Source organism: Aplidium turbinatum, chromosome 1, assembly GCF_918807975.1.
Source record: "Aplidium turbinatum chromosome 1, kaAplTurb1.1, whole genome shotgun sequence".
NCBI lineage: Eukaryota > Metazoa > Chordata > Ascidiacea > Aplousobranchia > Polyclinidae > Aplidium > Aplidium turbinatum.
The window spans coordinates 20388317-20414579 of NC_137472.1; the positions used below are offsets into that span (position 1 = coordinate 20388317).

The 26263-nt window shown below is 37.6% G+C and overlaps 1 long non-coding RNA gene across 1 annotated transcript; it reads right to left on the reverse strand.

Annotated features, from left to right (window-relative positions):
- Positions 1-2976: 2976 nt before the first annotated feature.
- On the reverse strand, positions 2977-4164 carry LOC145768749 (uncharacterized). Its single transcript, XR_014288973.1, has 3 exons — positions 3870-4164; positions 3334-3409; positions 2977-3113 (listed from the first exon to the last, which is right to left on the reverse strand). It is a non-coding gene; the product is annotated as an uncharacterized LOC145768749 (long non-coding RNA).
- Positions 4165-26263: the final 22099 nt, after the last annotated feature.

A 26263-nucleotide genomic window follows, 5' to 3' on the forward strand; every position in this document is an offset into this window, starting at 1 on the left:
AGCCTTAATCAGGCCCTGCAGCATCTCGCATAGAAGTGTTGATATGCGGTACCTTGTGAAAATTGGTGTACTTACTACTTTCTGCAACCCCCGAAGTTCACTACGCAAACCCTTGGGGGGTCGCGACCCCCAGTTTGGGAAGCCCTGAATCTAACAAAGCTAATGCAAGCTAGCTATCAGGTTTAAGACGCCTTTGCGCTAGCTTTGGTGTAAATTGAACAGTTTGACATCATCAATGCCAACATTTTTCTCTGACAAATCCTTCCACACACAGCTGAAAAGCGTTCAGCTGTGTGTGGAAGCTGAACGCTGAAAGAAAGCTGAAAAAGAAAGAAAGAAAGAAAAAAAGAAAGCTGAAAGCATCCAATCGAAGGCTGTGAACTCGGAAATGAAATTAGTGGTCCATTCATCCAAATAGGCAACACAAGAGTCGAACAATAGAAATACATTTGACATGGTCGTCGAATAACACTGCCTTCGTTTGCCACAGAAATAAATGTATCCACCATATCCACAGCAAGCAATGTATTGTCAACCTCAAAGTCAATAAACAAAAATAACCTACTTCTGCCACAGCTCACAGAAAGCATACTTTTCCTTTTTGGTACTGTTGCTTAGCCTTATTTTGCTTTCGCCAAGGTCACATAAAAATAAAACCTTGTTGAAAATGATAGCAATGCAAAAAAGAGGACATTTGAGCATTTTCAAGTGTCCTCGGAGGACAATTCATTTTTTATGAAAAAAGAGGACAAATCCTCCTAAAAGAGGACATATGGTAGCCTATAGTGACTTTGGCTATAGTGACACTTCGCCTATAGTGACACCTGTTGCAAAGTCCCGTCTGCAAACCATAGCCTATGTTTTGCATAGAAATGACTTCGCCTATAGTGACTTCGTCTAATTTATAAGAACACTTTGCTTACAGTGACACCACATTTCTGTCCCTTGGGCTCAAAAATTTCCGTTTAAGGACACTTTGCGGTGTATTTCCGGTTTAAGTTGGAATCATATTTTGTCCTTATCAGCATTCGTCAGTTCCCAGCCAGCAAATCCATCTTTTTACATTGATTTAACGTATGCAGAGGTTGAACCATAAAGGATTGATTTTCTGACTGGGTTTGAATCAGGGAGTCGAACCGTTTGATTTTTCCGGTTCGGGTCCGGTTCTGGTTCAAAGATTGTTTCAAAATTTGGTTCAGTTCCGGTTCGAAGAAACTTAAAACCGGTTTTATAAGTTCCGGTTCGGGTCCGATAAAATCAGGCCTTGGCCTACTATTGCCCAACTACTAACTAGCCCAATTGGGCGTGAAAACCGCAAGGTTGGCAACACTGATCTCAACACTGCTTTGCTCAATTAACTTGCCTTTGTTGTTTGTTGCACAAGTTACAATCAAACTTATTGTCTATGATGTCACAGAACAGAAGTTGTTTCCTCAAAAAATTCCTCTCCAAAGCATCGATGATAGTGGATCGTGTGTTACGGAATAGGCTATAATTCATCCGTACAATGTGGCCTCCAAGATAACAACATGCTACGTACAACTTCACTTACCACAATGCGAACAATGACGTAATGCTGGAGTGAACCGCTTTTTTCAACCGGTTCGGGTTCGGTTAGGGTTTAAGCTAACTCAAATTTTCGGTTCAGTTCCGGTTAAGGTTCAGACAAAATCGCACCAAAACCGGTTTACAAAAATCCGGTTCGGGTTCGGTTCGACTCCCTGGTTTGAATTAAACCAACACGGGATGCGCATGCGCAGATACTACACAAGTGAAGTTATCAACGACGTCATCATTTGTCTATAGTGACACTTCGCTCATAGTGACACTTTTTCCGCGGTCCCTTCAGGTGTCACTATAAGCGAATTCTACTGTATTTCAACCAACCCAGTAAACATTGATTGTTGGGGCAACATTGGCAAGAAGTTGGCCGCAACATTGGCAAGATGCAGACGCCAACATTGGCAAGATGTTTTATGCACCATTTGGATGCATCTGGCCAGCGTTGGCGTCTGCATCTTGCCACCGTTGGCTTCTGCATCTTGCCAACATTGGATTATGCATCTTGCCAACGCTGGCTTCTGCATCTTGCCAACATTGGCTTCTGCATCTTGCCAACGGTGGCAAATGTTTTATGCACCATTTGGATGCATCTGGCCAGCGTTGGCGTCTGCATCTTGCCAACGCTGGCTTCTGCATCTTGCCAACGTTGGCTTCTGCATCTTGCCAACATTGGCTTCTGCATCTTGCCAACGTTGGCAAATGTTTTATGCACCATTTGGATGCATCTGGCCAGCATTGGCGTATGCATCTTGCCACCGTTGGCGTCTGCATCTAGCCAATGTCGACTTCTGCATCTAGCCAACTTTGGCTTCTGTATCTTGCCAACGTTAGCAAAATGTTTTATGCACCATTTTGCTTCATCTTGCCAACGTTGGCATCTGTATCTGGCCAACGTTGGCAAGATGGCTTGTGCACAATTTTGCTTCATCTGGCGCCTAAATTCTGGTTGACTTTTATCAGGGATCTCTGAAGTACGGGATGGCTCACTTGTTTTTGCCCCAGACACTAGTAGGGTAGATTTTCGAAACCCAGCAAACTTGTTAATGTTCTCTTAAATTGATGTTTTAAGAGGTCAATACATAACGCTGATCCACCGCATTTATTTTTTGATGTTTTGCGGGCAACTTAACTCACTTCGTCAGACCACATTTTAGAGATTATCACAAGTAGCCTATATTACCAATAAGCGGTAGCAAAGCATACAAATATCACAAGCATCCAAAGCATCAAATATCACAAGCATACAAAGTACAAACAACAGAATTCAACGGAGCACGTAGGTCAAGCAATCTACCCACTATTGTGGCTCTGCTTAAACTGATGATTGCAAAGTTTGCCAGACAGAACATACTGGAAACTGTGTTTATCTTGCAAATGCCGAGTTAATTCAGGGAGTGCCCCCATAGTTTGTATGCACGCTGTTTCGGTTGTAAGTCATGCTTGCCATTCTTTTAAGAGTTGTGTTGCTTCTTGCAAGTATGCCATTGCTGCATCATTTTCACCATCTACTACCTTCATCTCCATATGCATTTGGTCTCTTTTTCTTAAATCTACCAAAACATAGCCAGAATTATTTTGTGTATAATATACTTTAGTAGACACTATTAGGGATATACCAGACCTGGATTTTGAGTTCTGGCCAGATTAAAAAAATGCTTAAAAACCATAACTATTGTGTGACTGTTCTTAGCGACAGTACCTATTTAATTCAGAAACAAGACTTTACTGACATGATTTTCCATAATTATGTTGTGCACAAATTTCACGTACCGAGCAGTCTGCATGAATGGAGGGTAGGTGCTGGGATAGTATTCCAAACCTCTGGCAGTGGATTCACTGAATACATCTGGAAAGTACATTGTGGTATAATATACTTTCATATATTCATGAAGCTCTTTTGAATTGTTCACAACAAACTTAATGGATAAGGAATTTAATGATTAACTAATTAATAATTATAGTCATTCAATAATTAATCATGCAGTAAAAAGAGCACAAACCTGTTCATATAACCAGAGGTTGTCATTTACCAAGAAGGCTTGACATCAAGCTGCTATCTTACAAAAATTTGTTGTTTTTATGGAAATACAGCACTGGTACTGTATAACACAGTAACCGCTATTTTAACTAACAATACATTAAATTATGTCTATGTATTGTTCATTTGCAGTTTGTGTATTATTTCGTTGTTTTTGTTTTGGATATGGACAACTTTGTTTGACGCAAATAAATAATAATAATAAATATATCCATAATTATTAGTAAAATAAACAGGTAACCAAGGTATAACAAACATATCTACTTACCCAGAGCATGTTGAGAAGTTCGTGCTATACTGCTTGGATTTAATGATACTTTCTTCAAGCTGTGGGCTATTTTCAGAGTCTTATTTTCTTCCAGAGCATAGGCCTACAGCTTCTTGGTGTTTGAGAATTCAGCACAACAGGCTTCACCCAATATTTGTTCATGGCCAACAGTGGGAAGATACATTATTTTCCTGTTAAGAAAGTTGTTGTACATGTTTTTGAAGTTGTGTGTAAAGTCGAATAAAATAAACAAACGTTCTCCATTCCGTGTTGGGTGATCAATGTTGTGTGACAACTTCCCATCACAAAGGTCCACAAAAAGCTTCCTAAAAATACTGTATATATATAACATACACCAGTACCAGTAGTTAGTACAGTTTATAAATTATCATAACACAACAAACTAACCCACACAGAGAAAAAGAGCATTAAAATTATGCTTATAACTGTCATCATCGGATGATGCTATGTATGCACCAAATATTAAAAGCAGTGCAACACACTGCTTTGACAAAACCAAAATGCCAAACCACACTGGAATCATACTATATGAACACCACACTCTAGACTCTAGAGGATAGAAATTCTAGATGCAATTAAACTTTTTAACTCCAAATTTGCTATTTAAAACTCCAAATCTTTTCACATACTGTATCATATATACATTATGTATATATTAGGGTGTTGCAGGCGCCCCGACCCTCTCGGATTTTGCTTACCTTTTTTGTGGTACTGTGTTTAGATCAGTAGACCACAAATATGAAGTTTCAGAAATTTTCATCGACGTTTACCTCCACCGCCGAGGCCATTTTGAGGCCAACATTTTGATTTTTTTCATGTTTTTTGCCACTAGAGGGCAGTGTATAAGTTTTGCAATATTGGGGGTATATTTAAAAGATGCTCTATGATGTTCTGAATAATGTTAAAAAAAAATTGGAGAAATGGGATAAGTATATCCAAAAATATTCAAGTTTTGTCACTAATTTTTTGCACAATACTGCCCCTAGTGGTGAAAAGAAAAATTGAAATATCTTAAAAACTACTCATCATATTGTTATGGAACTTGCATGCACCCCCCCATTTTCATGGGTAAGGAGTTTGATTTTAGCAATATTTTTTGCAAAATATTACCACTAGAGGGCGGTAATTCTAATTTAGAACTATTTTTCTGTAAAAAGGCGATATTGTTGCATTTCTTGAGCTGTGCTATGTGAAGAATACAATTTCATGGCTTATGCACAACAAAATTTATTCAATTGTAAAGAAACTGCATCATGCAGGGCAGGCACTATATCAAATCCAAACAGGCAATGTGAGTCTTAGTTAACACAATTTCCGCAAAGGCAGTTGTGCATCTTCATTGTGTTGATAAACGACGTTTTCTAAGATTTAGTATCTTTCTTTGTTCCTCCTCCACCACTTGAATATAGTTTTGCGGATTTTTTTCTTGCTTTGCTAGATGAAGAAAGTCGGATACCAGTTTTACCCCTCTGCTGAATTATTACAGACTCTGAGTGCACTTATGATACCATTAGCAGAAGCATAGCCATCATCTATTTCCCACTCTTTCGGATGTTTGGCAAGAAAAGTTGTTGAAATGTGCAAAAGTACAAAAAACATTTTGCTGCTGGCATTTGCATAGGAGCACAATGACAATGAGTTGTCATTAACAATGTCTGGCAGCTCTGGCTTACTGTATCCATTACCGAACCTGTTTGTAACCTGGCCATGGAAACTTGCATTTAAATGCAGCAGAGTTCCAGCCAAAGCTTCCTTTTCATCCATAATGACTTGTTTGTCCCATAGAACTAAGGGGATCAGCTCCCTAGTTACATACCATGTATGCCTACCTAAAGCTTTTAAAGCAGCAACACTGATAATTTTGTCTACTGCATCATAGCTTTTGATGTCACTTACCAGTTGCAAATCTTTTCGGGGTGCTGATGCAGCAATTGGACAGTTGAACCACCATCCATTAAATACAAAAGTGCAAAAGTCAACAAATTGCTCTATGTTTTGTATTTGTGACTTGGAAATGATTCCTTGTGGTAGAAAGTCTTGCAGCATTACTATCTTATACCAATATAGCTGCTTTCCCATCCACCTTGCTCGATGGACTGCACCGCATTTCATGAAGTTGTACTGTCCACTGTTGATTCCAATGTACACCGCCATCAGGTCTGAAAGTTCTTTGTAATCACCCCTCTGATAATTTTGCATATCTCTCTCAAAATTTATAAGTGCTTCCACTTTTCTGCTTTGAGTTGTTACAAATTTTCCCAACTCTTGAGGAACTTTGGTATGCAATACAGCTGCAGCGTGTGGGGTTGCATCGAATCCTTTCTTCTGGAATCTTTTGAGATCTTGACGTTTCGATGGAGATCTTGATGTTTCGACTTTCAGGGCTTCCCACACATGAGAAAGTATATATAACTTCTACAGTATGTTTTCTGCATGCTAGGCAGAGAAGTGGTTTGTCTAGCTTTATTTGAAGAAAAATGCATGCAGCAGAGAGATGGCTAAGGATGGAAAAAGTTTTGGGTGTTGTTGTTTTAAATTTTTCTTTTTTTTCATTCCATCTCTCTGCTGCATGCATTTCTCTTCAAATAAAGCTAGACAAACCACTTCTCTGCCTAGCATGCAGAAAACATATTGGAAAATGTGGTGCAGTCCATCGAGCAAGATGGATGGGAAGGCAGCTATATTGCTACAAGATGGTAATGCTGCAAGACTTTCTACCACAAGGAATCATTTCCAAGTCACAAATACAAAAATTAGAGTGATTTGTTGACTTTTGTATTTAACAAATGGTGGTTCAACTGTCCAATTGCTGCATCAGCACCCCGAGACAATTAGCAACTGGTAAGTGACATCAAAAGCTATGATGCAGTAGACAAAATTATCAGTGTGCTGCTTTAAAAGCTTTAGGTAGGCATACATGGTATGTAACTAGGGAGCTGATCCCCTTAGTTCTATGGGACAAACAAGTCATTATGGATGAAAAGGAAGCTTTGGCTGGAACTCTGCTGCATTTAAATGCAAGTTTCCATGGCCAGGTTACAAACAGGTTCGGTAATGGATACAGTAAGCCAGAGCTGCCAGACATTGTTAATGATAACTCATTGTCATTGTGCTCCTATGCAAGTGCCAGCAGCAAAATGTTTTTTTACTTTTGCACATTTCAACAACTTTTCTTGCCAAACACTCGAAAGAGTGGGAAATAGATGATGGCTATGCTTCTGCTAATGATACATAAGTGCACTCAGAGTCTGTAATAATTCAGCAGAGGGGTAAAACTGGTATCCGACTTTCTTCGTTTAGCAAAGCTAGAAAAAAATCCGCAAAACTATATTCAAGTGGTGGAGGAGGAACAAAGAAAGATACTAAATCTTAGAAAACGTCGTTTATCAACACAATGAAGATGCACAACTGCCTTTGCGGAAATTGTGTTAACTAAGACTCACATTGCCTGTTTGGATTTGATATAGTGCCTGCCCTGCATGATGCAGTTTCTTTACAATTGAATAAATTTTGTTGTGCATAAGCCATGAAATTGTATTCTTCACATAGCACAGCTCAAGAAATGCAACAATATCGCCTTTTTACAGAAAAATAGTTCTAAATTAGAATTACCGCCCTCTAGTGGTAATATTTTGCAAAAATATTGCTAAAATCAAATTCCGGTGCTGGTTTAGGATCGGCCGCCTTGGTTAGTGACGTCACGAAAATATGTGACGTCATGCAAAAAAACGCAACTACTTTTAGGAAGGGTGCAAAAATGGGGAATAGAAGTAAAAGCGGAATGACTATTGATTTTTAAATATTTGTAGGCATTATTATTGATCTAGCGCTAACTTAAACTGTTACTATTTTGTACCAATTCTCAGCAATTCATTTTTACAATAAAAATACTTGCTTTATTAACGTAACAACTTTCACGTTTATATGTTATCTACAAAACGAGCAATCGTGGTTCAGTATAAACCGCTCACAGTTTGCTGTGATCGATGAATACTGCCTCCACCAAATATGCTGTAGCTTTCTCATTTCTGCTCGGATTCTAACAATTTTACTATCGTTGGATGGCATTAGGCTTCATCTACTCGAATGGATTAATTGCCAATCTAAAGTAGGCATTATATTTATGTAGCGCTAACTTAAACTTTACTATTTTGTACCAATTCTCAGCAATTCATTTTTTACAATAAAAATACCAAACCAACACAAATTAAAAGAGTATGTCTTGCTTTATTCATATGTTAACTTTCACATTTATATCTAATCCACAAAACGAGCAATCGTTATTCAAACGCAACCGCTCGACGAAGCTTTTTACCAAAACAATGCAAACACAAAGCGATCAGTTTCGAGTGTTCATTACAAGCCGCCCACAGTTTGATGCGATCGGTGAATAGTGCCTCCACCAAATATGCTGTAGCTTTCTCATTTCTGCTCGGATTCTAACAATTTTTCTATCGTTGGATGGCATTATGCTTCATCTACTCGAATGGATTAATTGCCAATCTAAAATAGGCATTACATTTATGTAGCGCTAACTTAAACTTTACTATTTTGTACCAATTCTCAGCAATTCAATTTTTACAATAAAAGTACCAAACCAACACAAATTAAAAGAGTATGTCTTGCTTTATTCATATGTTAACTTTCACATTTATATCTAATCCACAAAACGAGCAATCGTTGTTCAAACGTAACCGCTCGACGAAGCTTTTTACCAAAACAATGCAAACACAAAGCGATCAGTTTCGAGTGTTCATTACAAGCCGCCCACAGTTTGATGCGATCGGTGAATAGTGCCTCCACCAAATATGCTGTAGCTTTCTCATTTCTGCTCGGATTTTAACAATTTTCCTATCGTTGGATGGCATTATGCTTCATCTACCCGAATGGATTAATTGCCAATCTAAAGTAGGCACTATATTTATGTAGCGCTAACTTAAACTTTACTATTTTGTACCAATTCTCAGAAATTCAATTTTTACAATAAAAATACCAAACCAACACAAATTAAAAGAGTATGTCTTGCTTTATTAACCTAACAACTTTCACGTTTATATGTTATCTACAAAACGAGCAATCGTTGTTCAAACGTAACCGCTCGACGAAGCTTTTTTCCAATGCCTTTTTCAAGGCGATTCGATCGTGGTTCAGTATAAGCCGCCCACAGTTTGCTGTGATCGATGAATACTGCCTCCACCAAATATGCTGTAGCTTTCTCATTTCAGCTCGGATTTTAACAATTTTCCTATTGTTGGATGGCATTATGCTTCATCTACCCGAATGGATTAATTGCCAATCTAAAGTAGGCACTATATTTATGTAGCGCTAACTTAAACTTTACTATTTTGTACCAATTCTCAGAAATTCAATTTTTACAATAAAAATACCAAACCAACACATATTAAAAGAGTATGTCTTGCTTTATTAACCTAACAACTTTCACGTTTATATGTTATCTATAAAACGAGAAATCGTTGTTCAAACGTAACCGCTCGACGAAGCTTTTTTCCAATGCATTTTTCAAGGCGATTCGATCGTGGTTCAGTATAAGCCGCCCACAGTTTGCTGTGATCAATGAATACTGCCTCCACCAAATATGCTGTAGCTTTCTCATTTCTGCTTGGATTCTAACAATTTTAATATCGTTGGATGGCATTATGCTTCATCTACTCGAATGGATTAATTGCCAATCTAAAGTAGGCATTACATTTATGTAGCGCTAACTTAAACTTTACTATTTTGTACCAATTCTCAGCAATTCATTTTTTACAATAAAAATACCAAACTAACACAAATTAAAAGAATATGTCTTTCTTTATTCATATGTTAACTTTCACATTTATATCTAATCAACAAAACGAGCAATCGTTGTTCAAACGTAACCGCTCGACGAAGCTTTTTACCAAAACAATGCAAACACAAAGCGATCAGTTTCGAGTGTTCATTACAAGCCGCCCACAGTTTGATGCGATCGATGAATAGTGCCTCCACCAAATGTGCTGTAGCTTTCTCATTTCTGCTTGGATTTGAGAAATTTTACCATCGTTGGAAAGCACGATACTGCATCTATCCGAATTCATTGGTTGCAAGTTTAAAGTATGCATTACATTGATCTAGCGCTAACTTAAACTTTACTATTTTGTACCAATTCTCAGCAATTCATTTTTTACAATAAAAATACCAAACCAACACAAATTAAAAGAGTATGTCTTGCTTTATTCATATGTTAACTTTCACATTTATATCTAATTCACAAAACGAGCAATCGTTGTTCAAACGTAACCGCTCGACGAAGCTTTTTTCCAATGCATTTTTCAAGGCGATTCGATCGTGGTTCAGTATAAGCCGCCCACAGTTTGCTGTGATCGATGAATACTGCCTCCACCAAATATTTTTACAGCTATATTGGAGAGGTTACCGCAACATGAGAACTGAGCAAATTCCACGCGTGAGATCTCAAACAAAGAAATTTTGTTTTTATTAACAGCAACAACGAAAATTATTATACATTAAGTGTCAAAGATGGATGGATGGTCATTTTATTTTTGTTTGGATGCGAAACGTACATAAAACACAAACGTACAGTGTGCATCCAATGAGAGAGTGCGAAAGACCGTAGCCCTGAAGGCGTAGGAGGTCGTCGAGTCTGCACTCTCTCATTCAAACAATTTTACGAAAGAAAGTATTGCGGTTTTTAATAGCAAATTGACACAAAAAAAGAAGAAGGAAGGAAAAACAGAAAAAAAAACAAATACAGATACAGACGCAAGAAATACAAAAAATAAGAACAATGGACATAAAGTCAGGTAGTGGATGTCGTTTTTATAACTCTTGATTATTAAAGAAGTGTTTTTTGCACATTTTACTGAAAAATTTGTGCCATGCAATTGTCAAGAAAAGGAAGAAAAACTGTTGATAAATTACATTGCAAAAAGTATACCCCGCCCCCCGCGCTAGGATGAATCATCCAAGCAATTATTGCGCTACAACTTTTTTTTTTGCAAAATTTGTATTTTATTTTTTTACCTGATCATTAGGGGGAGGCCATCGCCCTTTATCCTACCCCCTAAATACGCTACTGCCTTGGACAATGGACATGCAACCAATTGATTCGGGTAGATGCAGTATCGTGCATTCCAACGTCAGTAAAATTGTCAAAAAAGCTTCATCGAGCGGCTACGTTTGAACAACGATTTCTCGTTTTGTAGATAAACATATAAACGTGAAAGTTGTTAGGTTAATAAAGCAAGACATACTCTTTTAATTTGTGTTGGTTTGGTATTTTTATTGTAAAAAATGAATTGCTGAGAATTGGTACAAAATAGTAAAGTTTAAGTTAGCGCTAGATCAATATAATGCATACTTTAAACTTGCAACCAATGAATTCGGATAGATGAAGCATAATGCCATCCAACGATAGAAAAATTGTTAAAATCCGAGCAGAAATGAGAAAGCTACAGCACATTTGGTGGAGGCAGTATTCATCGATCACAGCAAACTGTGGGCGGCTTATACTGAACCACGATCGAATCGCCTTGAAAAATGCATTGGAAAAAAGCTTCGTCGAGCGGTTACGTTTGAACAACGATTTCTCGTTTTGTAGATAACATATAAACGTGAAAGTTGTTAGGTTAATAAAGCAAGACATACTATTTTAATTTGTGTTGGTTTGGTATTTTTATTGTAAAAAATGAATTGCTGAGAATTGGTACAAAATAGTAAAGTTTAAGTTAGCGCTACATAAATATAGTGCCTACTTTAGATTGGCAATTAATCCATTCGAGTAGATGAAGCATAATGCCATCAAACGATAGGAAAATTGTTAAAATCCGAGCAGAAATGAGAAAGCTACAGCATATTTGGTGGAGGCACTATTCACCGATCGCATCAAACTGTGGGCGGCTTGTAATGAACACTCGAAACTGATCGCTTTGTGTTTGCATTGTTTTGGTAAAAAGCTTCGTCGAGCGGTTACGTTTGAACAACGATTGCTCGTTTTGTGGATTAGATATAAATGTGAAAGTTAACATATGAATAAAGCAAGACATATTCTTTTAATTTGTGTTGGTTTGGTATTTTTATTGTAAAAAATGAATTGCTGAGAATTGGTACAAAATAGTAAAGGTTAAGTTAGCGCTACATAAATATAATCCCTACTTTAGATTGGCAATTAATCCATTCGAGTAGATGAAGCATAATGCCATCCAACGATAGTAAAATTATTAGAATCCGAGCAGAAATGAGAAAGCTACAGCATATTTGGTGGAGGCAGTATTCATCGATCACAGCAAACTGTGGGCGGCTTATGCTGAACCACGATCGAATCGCCTTGAAAAATGCATTGGAAAAAAGCTTCGTCGAGCGGTTGCGTTTGAACAACGATTTCTCGTTTTGTAGATAACATATAAACGTGAAAGTTGTTAGGTTAATAAAGCAAGACATACTCTTTTAATTTGTGTTGGTTTGGTATTTTTTAATGTAAAAATTGAATTGCTGAGAATTGGTACAAAATGGTAAAGTTTAAGTTAGCGCTACATAAATATAATGCCTACTTTAGATGGGCAATTAATGCATTCGAGTAGATGAAGCATAATGCCATCCAACGATAGGAAAATTAAATCCGAGCAGAAATGAGAAAGCTACAGCATATTTGGTGGAGGCAGTATTCATTATTGCTCATTTTGTAGATAACATATAAACGTGAAAGTTGTTACGTTAATAAAGCAAGTATTTTTATTGTAAAAATGAATTGCTGAGAATTGGTACAAAATAGTAACAGTTTAAGTTAGCGCTAGATCAATAATAATGCCTACAAATATTTAAAAATCAATAGTCATTCCGTTTTTACTTCTATTCCGCATTTTTGCACCCTTCCTAAAAGTAGTTGCGTTTTTTTGCATGACGTCACATATTTTCGTGACGTCACTAACCAAGGCGGCCGATCCTAAACCAGCACCCAAATTCCTTACCCATGAAAATGGGGGGGGTGCATGCAAGTTCCATAACAATATGATGAGTAGTTTTTAAGATATTTCAATTTTTCTTTTCACCACTAGGGGCAGTATTGTGCAAAAAAATTAGTGACAAAACTTGAATATTTTTGGATATACTTATCCCATTTCTCCAATTTTTTTTTAACATTATTCAGAACATCATAGAGCATCTTTTAAATATACCCCCAATATTGCAAAATTTATACACTGCCCTCTAGTGGCAAAAACATGAAAAAAATCAAAAAGTGGGCCTCAAAATGGCCTCGGCGGTGGAGGTAAACGTCGATGAAAATTTCTGAAACTTCATATTTGTGATCTACTGATCTAAACACAGTACCACAAAAAAGGTAAGCATGGTGAAACCAAGATTTAAATTTGATGGGGCGCCTGCAACACCCTAGTATATATATAATATACAAATGCAGTGTCACTAACAAGCTCACTTTTGCACAAAGCCGGAAACAAATGTGAGTTGCTCATAGGTTTTTGTAAAGAAAAAATGTTACCAAGTTCATCAAAAAATTTCAAACTCTACATTGAGATTAAAGACAAAGAGTGTGGTGAGATTAGCGACAACTAACTGTCATTAGCTGCCAAAGCAAACTAATTTCTTGCACACGAAAAATGTCAATTGCCTAAACAACAATTTCCTATGCTGCACATGTATCAATATAAGAACATATTTTAGCTTACCTGTTGCAAACATGGTTATCTGCACATACAGCTACATGCTTTAATTTCCATACTATCAGTAATAATTACTGATGCCAGCAACTGTGGAGCATCAACGAAGTTCCCTGAGCATTTCATGTAATGAAATTGCATACAATTGTCTTTCGGTGCTGGTTTAGGATCGGCCGCCTTGGTTAGTGACGTCACAAAAATATGTGACGTCATGCAAAAAAAACGCAACTACTTGTAGGAAGGGTGCAAAAACGCGGAATAGAAGTAAAAGCGGAAAGCCTATTGATTTTTAAATATTTGTAGGCATTATTATTGATCTAGCGCTAACTTAAACTGTTACTATTTTGTACCAATTTGAATTTTTACAATAAAAATACTTGCTTTATTAACGTAACAACTTTCACGTTTATATGTTATCTACAAAACGAGCAATCGTGGTTCAGTATAAGCCGCCCACAGTTTGATGCGATCGGTGAATAGTGCCTCCACCAAATGTGCTGTAGCTTTCTCATTTCTGCTCGGATTCTAACAATTTTACTATCGTTGGATGGCATTATGCTTCATCTACCCGAATCAGTTAACCCTAATTCACAAATGAACACTGGAGCCATTAACTGATGGTTTAAACTTTACTATTTTGTAGCAATTCTCAGCAATTCATTTTTTACAATAAAAATACCAAACCAACACAAATTAAAAGAGTATGTCTTGCTTTATTCATATGTTAACTTTCACATTTATATCTAATCCACAAAACGAGCAATCGTTGTTCAAACGTAACCGCTCGACGAAGCTTTTTACCAAAACAATGCAAACACAAAGCGATCAGTTTCGAGTGTTCATTACAAGCCGCCCACAGTTTGATGCGATCGGTGAATAGTGCCTCCACCAAATATGCTGTAGCTTTCTCATTTCTGCTCGGATTTTAACAATTTTTCTATCGTTGGATGGCATTATGCTTCATCTACCGGAATGGATTAATTGCCAATCTAAAGTAGGCACTATATTTATGTAGCGCTAACTTAAACTTTACTATTTTGTACCAATTCTCAGCAATTCAATTTTTACAATAAAAATACCAAACCAACACAAATTAAAAGAGTATGTCTTGTTTTATTAACCTAACAACTTTCACGTTTATATGTTTTCCACAAAACGAGAAATCGTTGTTCAAACGTAACCGCTCGACGAAGCTTTTTTCCAATGCATTTTTCAAGGCGATTCGATCGTGGTTCAGTATAAGCCGCCCACAGTTTGCTGTGATCGATGAATACTGCCTTCACCAAATATGCTGTAGCTTTCTCATTTCTGCTCGGATTCTAACAATTTTACTATCGTTGGATGGCATTAGGCTTCATCTACAGTCAGTCAGCCGCGCAGCGGCTGAATCGGCGGCTGGAGTACAATGGGGGTCTGGGAGTAGTACCCACGAGGTAGTCAACGGTAGTACACAGAAAGCTCAAACTTGATGAAAATGGCAGTTAATTGGTTTAAATTTATTCTACTTGGGTTGAAATTAGACTTGTTTGAGCCTTTAAATTGGGGTGGGGTATATCAAAATGTCATATGATGCGTCAGAACGGGGGGAGGGGGTTAGCTGAAACTGTCACATAAGGGGAGAGAGGGTCCAAAATCAAGAGCGAATCCGCAGAAGTAAGTTACTGTTCCGATCAATGAACCAACAAAAGATATGAAACACTTCAGAACATAAACAATAAGTTAGTCCTCCCGACCTCGAATACCTTTTGAACATTCTCTGCGATTCGCAATGACAATTTACAGTTTAATACGATGGCTGTGCTTGGCAAATATATCAATGACTGCATCATGCTCGAGTACAATATCCTTATTTAAATACATCTGAGCTAGACCATCCAAACGTGGCTCGGTCATGGTCGTGCGGTAATAATTTTTCAGTTACTTTAGTGAACTGAAACATCGCTCATTGGAGGCAGTTGTAACTGGAAGCGTAGCAAAGATTCGAAGTAATAATTTATGGATAATCGGATAAGTGCCGAGTTGTTCAGCCGCTTGATACGCATCCACAAGAGTCGCAGGTCGTTTATCCACAGAAACTGCAAGCCAATTCGCTCTCCATCTTCGCAATTCAATAGTAGCTGCAAAGCAATTGCTTGGTTCAACATCCAGCATTCCATGGTAGAAGTCGAAAATCTCGTCGATCGTGCAGTCCTCATCTTCATGAATCAATGAAGGCAGAAATGTGCTGACTTTAAAAGCTGAGCAGTGCTCATTGAATCTATCGTGAATTTGTGCCATGCAATTGTCAAGAAAAGGAAGAAAAACTGTTGATAAATTACATTGCAAAAAGTATACCCCGCCCCCGGCGCTAGGATGAATCATCCAAGCAATTATTGCGCTACAACTTTTTTTTTTTGCAAAATTTGTATTTTATTTTTTTACCTGATCATTAGGGGGAGGCCATCGCCCTTTATCCTCCCCCCTAAACACGCTACTGCCTTGGACAATGGACATGCAACCAATTGATTCGGGTAGATGCAGTATCGTGCTTTCCAACATCAGTAAAATTGTCAAAAAAGCTTCATCGAGCGGCTACGTTTGAACAACGATTTCTCGTTTTGTGGATTAGATATAAATGTGAAAGTTAACATTTGAATAAAGCAAGACATAGGCTACTCTTTTAATTTGTGTTGGTTTGGTATTTTTATTGTAAAAAATGAATTGCTGAGAATTGGTACAAAATAGTAAAGTTTAAGTTAGCGCTACATAAATATAATGCATACTTTAGACTGGCAATTAATCCATTCGGGTAGATGAAACATAATGCCATCCAACGATAGGAAAATTGTTAAAATCCGAGCAGAAATGAGAAAGCTACAGCATATTTGGTGGAGGCAGTATTCATCGATCACATGAAACTGTGGGCGGCTTATACTGAACCACGATCGAATCGCCTTGAAAAATGCATTGGAAAAAAGCTTTGTCGAGCGGTTACGTTTGAACAACGATTGTTCGTTTTGTGGATTAGATATAAATGTGAAAGTTAACATATGAATAAACCAAGACATACTCTTTTAATTTGTGTTGGTTTGATATTTTTATTGTAAAAATTGTATTGCTGAGAATTGGTACAAAATAGTAAAGTTTAAGTTACCCGCTACATAAATATAATGCCTACTTTAGATTGGCAATTAATCCATTCGGGTAGATGAAGCATAATGCCATCCAACGATAGGAAAATTGTTAAAATCCGAGCAGAAATGAGAAAGCTACAGCATATTTGGTGGAGGCACTATTCACCGATCGCATCAAACTGTGGGCGGCTTGTATTGAACACTCGAAACTGATCGCTTTGTGTTTGCATTGTTTTGGTAAAAAGCTTCGTCGAGCGGTTACGTTTGAACAACGATTGCTCGTTTTGTGGATTAGATATAAATGTGAAAGTTAACATTTAAATAAAGCAAGACATACTCTTTTAATTTGTGTTAGTTTGGTATTTTTATTGTAATAAATGAATTGCTGAGAGTTGGTACAAAATAGTAAAGTTTAAGTTAGCGCTACATAAATTTAATGCCTACTTTAGATTGGCAATTAATCCATTCGAGTAGATGAAGCATAATGCCATCCAACGATAGTAAAATTGTTAGAATCCGAGCAGAAATGAGAAAGCTACAGCATATTTGGTGGAGGCAGTATTCATCGATCACAGCAAACTGTGGGCGGCTTATACTGAACCACGATCGAATCGCCTTGAAAAATGCATTGGAAAAAAGCTTAGTCGAGCGGTTACGTTTGAACTACGTTTGTTCGTTTTGTGGATTAGATATAAATGTGAAAGTTAACATATGAATAAACCAAGACATACTCTTTTAATTTGTGTTGGTTTGGTATTTTTATTGTAAAAATTGAATTGCTGAGAATTGGTACAAAATAGTAAAGTTTAAGTTACCCGCTAGATCAATATAATGCCTACTTTAGATTGGCAATTAATCCATTCGGGTAGATGAAGCATAATGCCATCCAACGATAGGAAAATTGTTAGAATCCGAGCAGAAATGAGAAAGCTACAGCATATTTGGTGGAGGCACTATTCACCGATCGCATCAAACTGTGGGCGGCTTGTAATTGTATTGAACACTCGAAACTGATCGCTTTGTGTTTGCATTGTTTTGGTAAAAAGCTTCGTCGAGCGGTTACGTTTGAACAACGATTGCTCGTTTTGTGGATTAGATATAAATGTGAAAGTTAACATATGAATAAACCAAGACATACTCTTTTAATTTGTGTTGGTTTGGTATTTTTATTGTAAAAAATGAATTGCTGAGAATTGGTACAAAATAGTAAAGTTTAAGTTAGCGCTACATAAATGTAATGCCTACTTTAGACTGGCAATTAATCCATTCGAGTAGATGAATCATAATGCCATCCAACGATAGTAAAATTGTTAAAATCCGAGCAGAAATGAAAAAGCTACAGCATATTTGGTGGCAGTGGCGTAGCCAAGGGGGGGGTTTTGGGGGTTACAACCCCCCCCTTTGGCACGCGTGTGACGTCACGATAATGAGAATGATGCTTTCATTCTAAAAAAAAATTGCCTAATTTTATACAAAACTGCATTAAAAGAGCGAGTTTTGCCAATACCAAACATTCAAACATCTCAGCCAGGAATTAGCAACAAGAAAACATAGAGACTTAGCTTTATTTCCGAAAAATTTCCAAGAAAACATGATCTTATCCTTTTGCTATGCTACCGGACAGCACCATTTTACAGGAATATTCATACCCACATTTTTGTTGAAAATGCTCTCAGAATGCACCAAATTTAAAGTAATTTTTCATAATTTTCTGGGGGAGGCCCCCCAGACCCCCCGCCGCTGGGTGGTCAAAACCCCCCCCCCCCCTTTTTAAAATTCCTGGCTACGCTACTGTTTGGTGGAGGCAGTATTCATCGATCACAGCAAACTGTGGGCGGCTTATACTGAACCACGATTGCTCGTTTTGTAGATAACATATAAACGTGAAAGTTGTTACGTTAATAAAGCAAGTATTTTTATTGTAAAAATGAATTGCTGAGAATTGGTACAAAATAGTAACAGTTTAAGTTAGCGCTAGATCAATAATAATGCCTACAAATATTTAAAAATCAATAGGCATTCCGCTTTTACTTCTATTCCGCGTTTTTGCACCCTTCCTACAAGTAGTTGCGTTTTTTTGCATGACGTCACAGATTTTTGTGACGTCACTAACCAAGGCGGCCGATTCTAAACCAGCACCTGTCTTTCTTTATTGTAATGTACCCACTTATCAATGGTTCATCCTTTACTTTCTGCTGGAATGATGCAAAATCATTAAATGTTTCCTGTTGTAACAGATCTTCACTCATTTTTGTTATTGCTGCATTTCCTAAGTTAAGTCTTGCAGATGCAGGTTGAGATGGGATCCCAGGCGTAGATAAATACTTAGGAAGACACAGAAAAACATGTGGAACAGCCGTAGGTTAAAAACGTATCCGTTGCAGTTTATCAGATTTGCGATTCGACTCTTTTTTGTATCATGAGAAGTGGTAATGAAATCATGATTATTGAAATGTTTTGCACACACTCTATGTTTTTCTGTTGGATTCCAATCTTGACGAGGAATTGCTCTAATCCACTTTCGTTGTAGAATTTTACCAGCTGGAAATTTGAACAATGTGATTTTTTCAGTGGTGGTTGGTTTATTTGTTTTACATCCAGTTTTACATTTCGGAATACAGCAAGTAAACACCATGGTATCTAAACACTGGCATAACAGCACTATCCTTAGTTGTATATATATATTTATTTAGGCTAGACATTAAGCAAAAATTATTAGGCTGTGGCTATATTTACACTATATAGTGTAATAATAGCCTCAATAGTGTTGCCAGATAAGGAATTCTGCCCTAATTTGAGAAAAGTTTAAAGCTGTTGAAAACAAATAGGCTACAGTACTTGTATTTTGGAAATTTTTTTAGTCCTGGGAAGATCAAAACCCTAATCTTATTCCTAACTCTAACCTTTACCTTAACTCTTCCTAACTTTAATCCTAACTCTGGCAACACCTGATTGTGGAAAAATAGCCACTTCCAAATTATTAACCTAATAAAATCATGTAAAGTAACTGATAGGCTAGTGATATAACGCATATTGAAGGCAGTGGCTATTTGACCGGCTCCGGTCTTTTAATCTGAAACACTATTTGACTGGTTATGACGTATTCTTTTTCTCTTTTAAAGCAAAGGACGAGAGGAAAAGAAAAAAGTGCACTGTTTTTATCGAATGCCACCGATGTCGTCCCCTGGACATGTCGTCCCGCCGATGTCGTCCCCTGCCGATGTCGTCCCATGTCGATGTCGTCCCTGTTGCCAGATGTTCAACTTTTTTTGTCTATTTAAATGTAGGTAAAAATTATGGTTTTTCGAAACGAACTTATTCAAATCGAAACGAAATTTTTGCTACCTTTTTCTTTTGTTGGTTTTGTTCCTGTACTCTATTGTTAAATTTATCATTACTGTTTTACTCGTTACAATATTGTTCAACTTATCATCACTTATACAAAGAAAAATAAAACTGAATTGAAAACAAAAAAATCTTTCTTGCCCTGTTCTGATTCTTCATGAATTTCGCATTGCTATTTTGTCCGAAGAACATGGATTTCATGTTCTTGCAATCAACACTGTGGCGTAGCTAAGGGGGGGGGGACAGACCGCCCCGGGCGGCACGTCTGGGGGTGGCACTTTAAGACTACGATTTTTGATTTTGATTATAATCTGATAAAAAAACGCATTTCATTTTCACATACTTTTTCTTGAAGGGGTGGCAAAATCTGAATCCGCCCCGGGCGGCACATTTCCAAGCTACGCCACTAAATCAACACTCAATTTCTTTTCATGAACATTTATTTTCACATCGCTAACGTAGCCCACTGCAAATTGGTTCGTTGGTTTTGAATCTTTATCCTCGGACTGACAAAGCCTTGATTGGTTATTCCTGGTACCGTAGTTACGCGTACTTGCAGTGGCTCTTGACGCAGGGCCGGTCACCGAGATTGGCAGAGTGAAGTTTTCCGATTGTTGATGTGTTGTTGCCGAGAAATTATTCCATTCACTAGGGCCCGCTGAATGGAGAGCAGTCCTGAAATGCGTTGCTCAAGCGCACATCCCGAGCGTCGAGCTTGCGCCGCGTGATCTTGAGCCGGCGCATAACTGAGCTAACGGGGCGGACAATAAATAAACGCAATAAATGGCGAAAGTAAACATATCTAACCTACGACAAAAAACACAGAAACAGCTAGCAAAAACATTAACTATGACATGCAACAAGTGTGATCCTACGTTATCTGGTAATGTAGATTAGAGATGTGCTCAACTGTTACTTTTTAATAAGTAGCCTACTTTGAAAATCTGAACTGCTACTTTGAAAGCTAAAACCATGAAAACAGAAAAAAGCTAGGCTAGAGTAAACCTCAGTTAACGTGTGACTAAAAAAAACAATTGTGTAAACCAGGGTGGTCCAAGACTGCAAACATGAAGGGCCACATTAGGGTCTGAGAAAAACTCCACGGGCCGCATATAGTGAGAAATGATAACGCGTTGTTGAAAGTAGAAACGTTGTTAAATAAAAGCTTAACTGGGTTGCGATTTTGAAATTATTTTCTATAGATTTCGATCTGTTTTAGCTATATTCTTACTGTTAGGCTTGACTGGGCTATTTTATGTCTTGATTATCATTCAAAGCATTACTTTTTTGCATTTGGCCTATTGCATGATAGCGAATCCAAGCAAAGAACATAGCGCTTCTGCTTAACAATAGCCTAATGTTAAAAAAAAGGTGCCACGTTACTGCACTGCATCGATGGTTCGCATTTGTTTTCTATATAGTCTCTACTGCTTTCTATATAGTCCGCCTTGTTCGCAAGTCAACATAGGCCTAGGACTAGCCTACTTAGAAAACAAAGCTAACTGTTGTAAGCGGACAGGTATTAGCTTGAAATTTATGCTATAGGCTAGGTCAAGATATAAACACATAATGACTGCAAACTAATTTTAGAATTTGCTCTTCTTCATTTCTGTGATGGTAATTTTCCATTGATAACGTATTTTCAGACACACAATTAAACGGAAGTGAACAGAATTACAAGCCACATTTTTACGACTTCGTTCCCCTAGAGGCCGTAGCACTGCAGTGGTGTAGCTTACCTAGGGTATGGCAGGCATGGCTCGAGCCTTGGGCGCAAAAATCGGTTGGTAGGAATTTGTGAGTTATACTTTCTTCAAAATCTAATTTGCGCCCAACAAACATCAAAAAGGGTCACTCTTTACTGTATAGCCATTGTCAAACAATGGACGTTGAAAAAGCAACATTGTGCCTCTCCTGGCTCACTTTACGTTCAGTCAGCAACAATTGGAATCAATCAATCAATGGTTTATTTGTCAGTAACAGGAACATAGTACAGTAGGCCTACATGTTGGAAATATGCAAGTAATATACACAATGCAAAAGTTACACAAGTTTCTATACCGACAGGGAGACAACGAGACGACCTAGTCATTTGCCACCCTACGGAAATGACGATTTTGCCGTTTAAAAATTGGAAGTTTAGTAAAGTCGTTAAGCAGCGATTAGTTGAAGCTTAGAAGTAGCTCCAGTACTTACTTATTCATTTTTATAAGAATTTATAAATCCAATCTGTTGTATGACTTCAATTTGTCCTGACCAGAGCATTCAGTCTGTTCTAGGAAGAAATCAAGTTGTCAAACAGATAAAATGAACGCAATTCTTAGTAGCTAGTAGCCTACACACCAATGTTGGGATTGATTCGCTATCAGTTTCTTCAATCTCTAGTTAGCATAGGCTACGGTATAACCCAACGGTTACAAAACCCGCCGACATGCCAACAAATGTCGGCGACAAATTAAATTAATTAATATTAGTTTTTGAAAAAATCTGCCGGACTTGGGTCGTTTTATTTTTATCCACAGTTATCAGACAAAAATACCCCTATCTACAGGTCGGTCACCGCCGGTTGCATCAACACAGTGCTCTATTGAGTATTGAGATGAATTTTTAATTAAGTTGGCTAGGCCTACGTAAAGAACTACGAAAACATTTTGCGTATGCCTAGGCTATATATTGTAATTATCGACCAAGGATTTTTTTAATTTAACTTTTACTTGCCCTTTTAGACTCTGAAACAAACCAATACAAAGAAAAAGGAAAGTGGGGCTGAAGGGCGAAAGAGACGAGACTTGCAAGCAGCAGAAGCTGAAAAAGATAAACAAACAAACAAACAAACAAACAAAGTCAAGCAGACAAGCTTATGTCCGATTGATTTTGTCCAATAATTCACTTGGTAGTAGGCTACAGTAGGCTATACACACACAACGTCAGATGAAAAAGTAATAAGCCGCGTTGGCTAGTTTTTATGTTAGAAATAACTTGGAAAGGCGCAATAGCGCAGCATTCTATCAAATTGATTAGCTCTGCAGAGAGAACAAAATTTGCATGACGAAACAATCTCTCGTGACTGCCTTTGAACATTATAAAACGGCAATAATACATTGATTTATTTTCTTCACGATTTGTTCATAAAAGGCTTGTATGCAATATTTAACTTAAATTGTTAAAAAGGGCGCACATTTAAACTTTGCCATGGGCGCCATTTTGCATAGATCCGCCACTCGTAGCAGTGGGCTACCGTGTCCGTAGGTTATGTTATTTTAAAGAAATAATAATAAATAAACAAACTGTTTACTCGTCAGCAACAAAATAATTAACCCTGGCTAGCGGACATTTGAAAAAAAATTAGCCTAGAAATTAATTTTTATTTTTGAAATTAAAATAATTTGTTTGTTCATCTGAACAAAAAAAAAATGTTTGTTTATCAACTAATCCCACAAGTTGTACCAAACTGAAAGAATAACGTGAGCATTGACGCTCGAGCTGAAATGCAACAGCCGCCGCATTTTGAAGTCTGTTCGGCAGCGTGATTCATGATCACTCACTGGAGACGACATGGGCATTGACGCTCGAGCTGAAATCCAACAGCGCGCCGCATCTGAAGCTTTTTTTTGCCGGCGTAAATTATTGCGCGTCCCGATGTATGAGGGTACGACATCGGGGGTACGACATCGGCAGGGGACGACATCGTCGCCACCCGTTTTTATCCTGTAGTGTGTAGCCTAACTGTAATGCTTAAATTCACTTGATATTGCTATTGTTGCTGCACAGCGACATTGATAGTTCAACCAAAAAAACAGCTAAAACCTTGCAATTAAATATAAGTTGACTACAGTACAAAAAAAAATCACTTTACCATTGCGAGAACCTGCAAAAAAAAGTATAGTCTACTGGAGTAAAACTTCTAAAGTATGTAGCCTGATAGGTGAAAGGCAACATTGCTGATCAAAAGTTTACAAAATTATTAGGAAGTTTATCAGAACTGGAGAAACAGTACGGTACCCACCCCAACACATGTTTATTGCTGATGTAAAAGGGATGACCATGACTACAATCTATGCTTAAAATAACCTGTTTGTACCAGCTAGTGAAGTAATAATAGCACTTGCCACTGAAACAGCTAGAAACAGATTTAAGTTAGCTTGAAAATCATAAGCTTAAAAGTCATCTCTCAGTCAGTAGGGTAGCAATTAGTCTTCAGCTAAGTCTCTTAAACCAATAACCACCACGTTATTGCTTGTACTCATATGTTAGGAATACCATCTGTTATAATAAAATTACACATCATGAGGATTCATCACTTGCTTGCAAAAAACAGACCACTATCGACCTCAAAGAATCACATTCATAATTCTCAAAAACGTGTGTGTTTTTTTTACCCTAGCCTACTAGTGGCCACTAAAGTACCGAAAATTCTCCAGTGAGCGGTCCCGGTATTCTGAGGTCCCTGACTTTTATGCACCATGATGCTGCTTCATCTGATCTATTGACTATTGTGATGCCCGCGCTTTGACCAAGGTTGGCCAATGGCCATGCGAAGCAAGCTGGTGCATAAAACATCTGAACAGCATTGGCATCTACATTTGCCAAACGTCTCTGTACTTAAACCTCGCTCATCACCAAAAGTTTATTGTTGAACCTAGCTAATCCTTGGGCGAAAGAACAGCAGCAACACGGATTTATAAGCAACACTACTCCCTTTGTGACAAAGCAAAGTAACAGCCGAGCTTCGTATATTTTCACATTTATTAGAAACAAGCCACATCAAATCGTATTGATAGATGGAGATTCATTGCACATCAGCAGCTTTTTCTTGTGTATCTTTATCATTGTGAATTCCTGCGAAAGAAACAAAAATATTTAATTCAAAAGGGCTGTTTGGCAACAGTGTAGGAATCATAGGCGTAGCCAGGGGGGCAAAAGGGGCCATGCCCCCCCCAAATTTTCAAACTTTGGATTCCGAAGTTGAGCCCTTTGTTGAAAATACAATAAAATTTGTAGACATTTATATCGTTTTCCAAGACATCTGGCTATTAACACCCCCAAGGACTTGTTTTAGACACACAGAAAGACACCAATAAATTTTCCAAATCGTAAGCCGCGCAAAATTTACGCGATTTACATTTCTTTGAACTAATTTGTGAAAGCAATTTCAGAATGGCTTACTCTGTTGGGCTTTTGTGTAGTTATTGAGTTTTTGGTGTTCTCTAATTTTTGCCGCAGTTTTTGCCCATTCGTGAGTAAGACTTATCTTTAATAAGTTAATAGCTGTTTATCTGCTAATAAATTTCATACAAATATTACCCTAAAAGTGTTTTCAGAAAGCGCTATAATCCATTATTTGAGTGTAATTTTTCAAACATTTTCCGGGGAAGCATGCCCTCGGACCCCCTTAGAATACGCGTACCTTCGGCACGCTCTAACCCCGCTACTAGTTTTATTGCTTCAACCCACCAGGATACGCCACTGCACATCAAGTGGCGATGGCTTTAAATCAAACACTTTGTTGTTCTCTTCAATTCATCAAATATTTGGCCCTCCCCAAAACATTTTTCTGGCTACGCCACTGTGTAGGATTTTGATCAGTTGTCGTCCAGGATAATACGAAGTTAATTGACAATCTGCAATATCAATGTAATATCCCTCTCTCCAACGTGCGTGACAAAAAACTTATCATTCGATTCTGCGCCACGCAGAGCAATCAAGTTTCAATACATTCTAATTGCGTGTACAGTAGTTATTCAACAACTAAAGCAACACATTCGCTGTTGTCTTTCAAACATATAACAAGCTCACCAAAAGTTAGTTTTTGCCGTTTTCGGCCACCTTGCCTGTCCTTCCAATTTCGAAATCACTCTGAAACTCTTCATAAATTTGCTGCACTGCAGCAGCTTTGTCGTGCGCCATCACCATGTCTAATCATGAAAGTAAAAAAATAAGTGTTAAATCAGTATATAAATGCCGACATAGCCTACTAACCACCATGTTCGTTATTCACATCAATGCGAGTACACCACTAAAACATTTTCATACATTACTCAATACTCTTCACAATTACATCATACATTAATCAAAAGAACAAAATGGCATAGTTATGACATAATCATTTAGTCGTAGTAAAAACATTTATCCGTAGGCTACTCACGAAGAACAACCTTTTTCAGATTCTTTTTTAAACAATCAAACGAGTGCTTAGACTTCACGACGTTTTTTTTCTTTCTTTTTTTCTCGACATGAC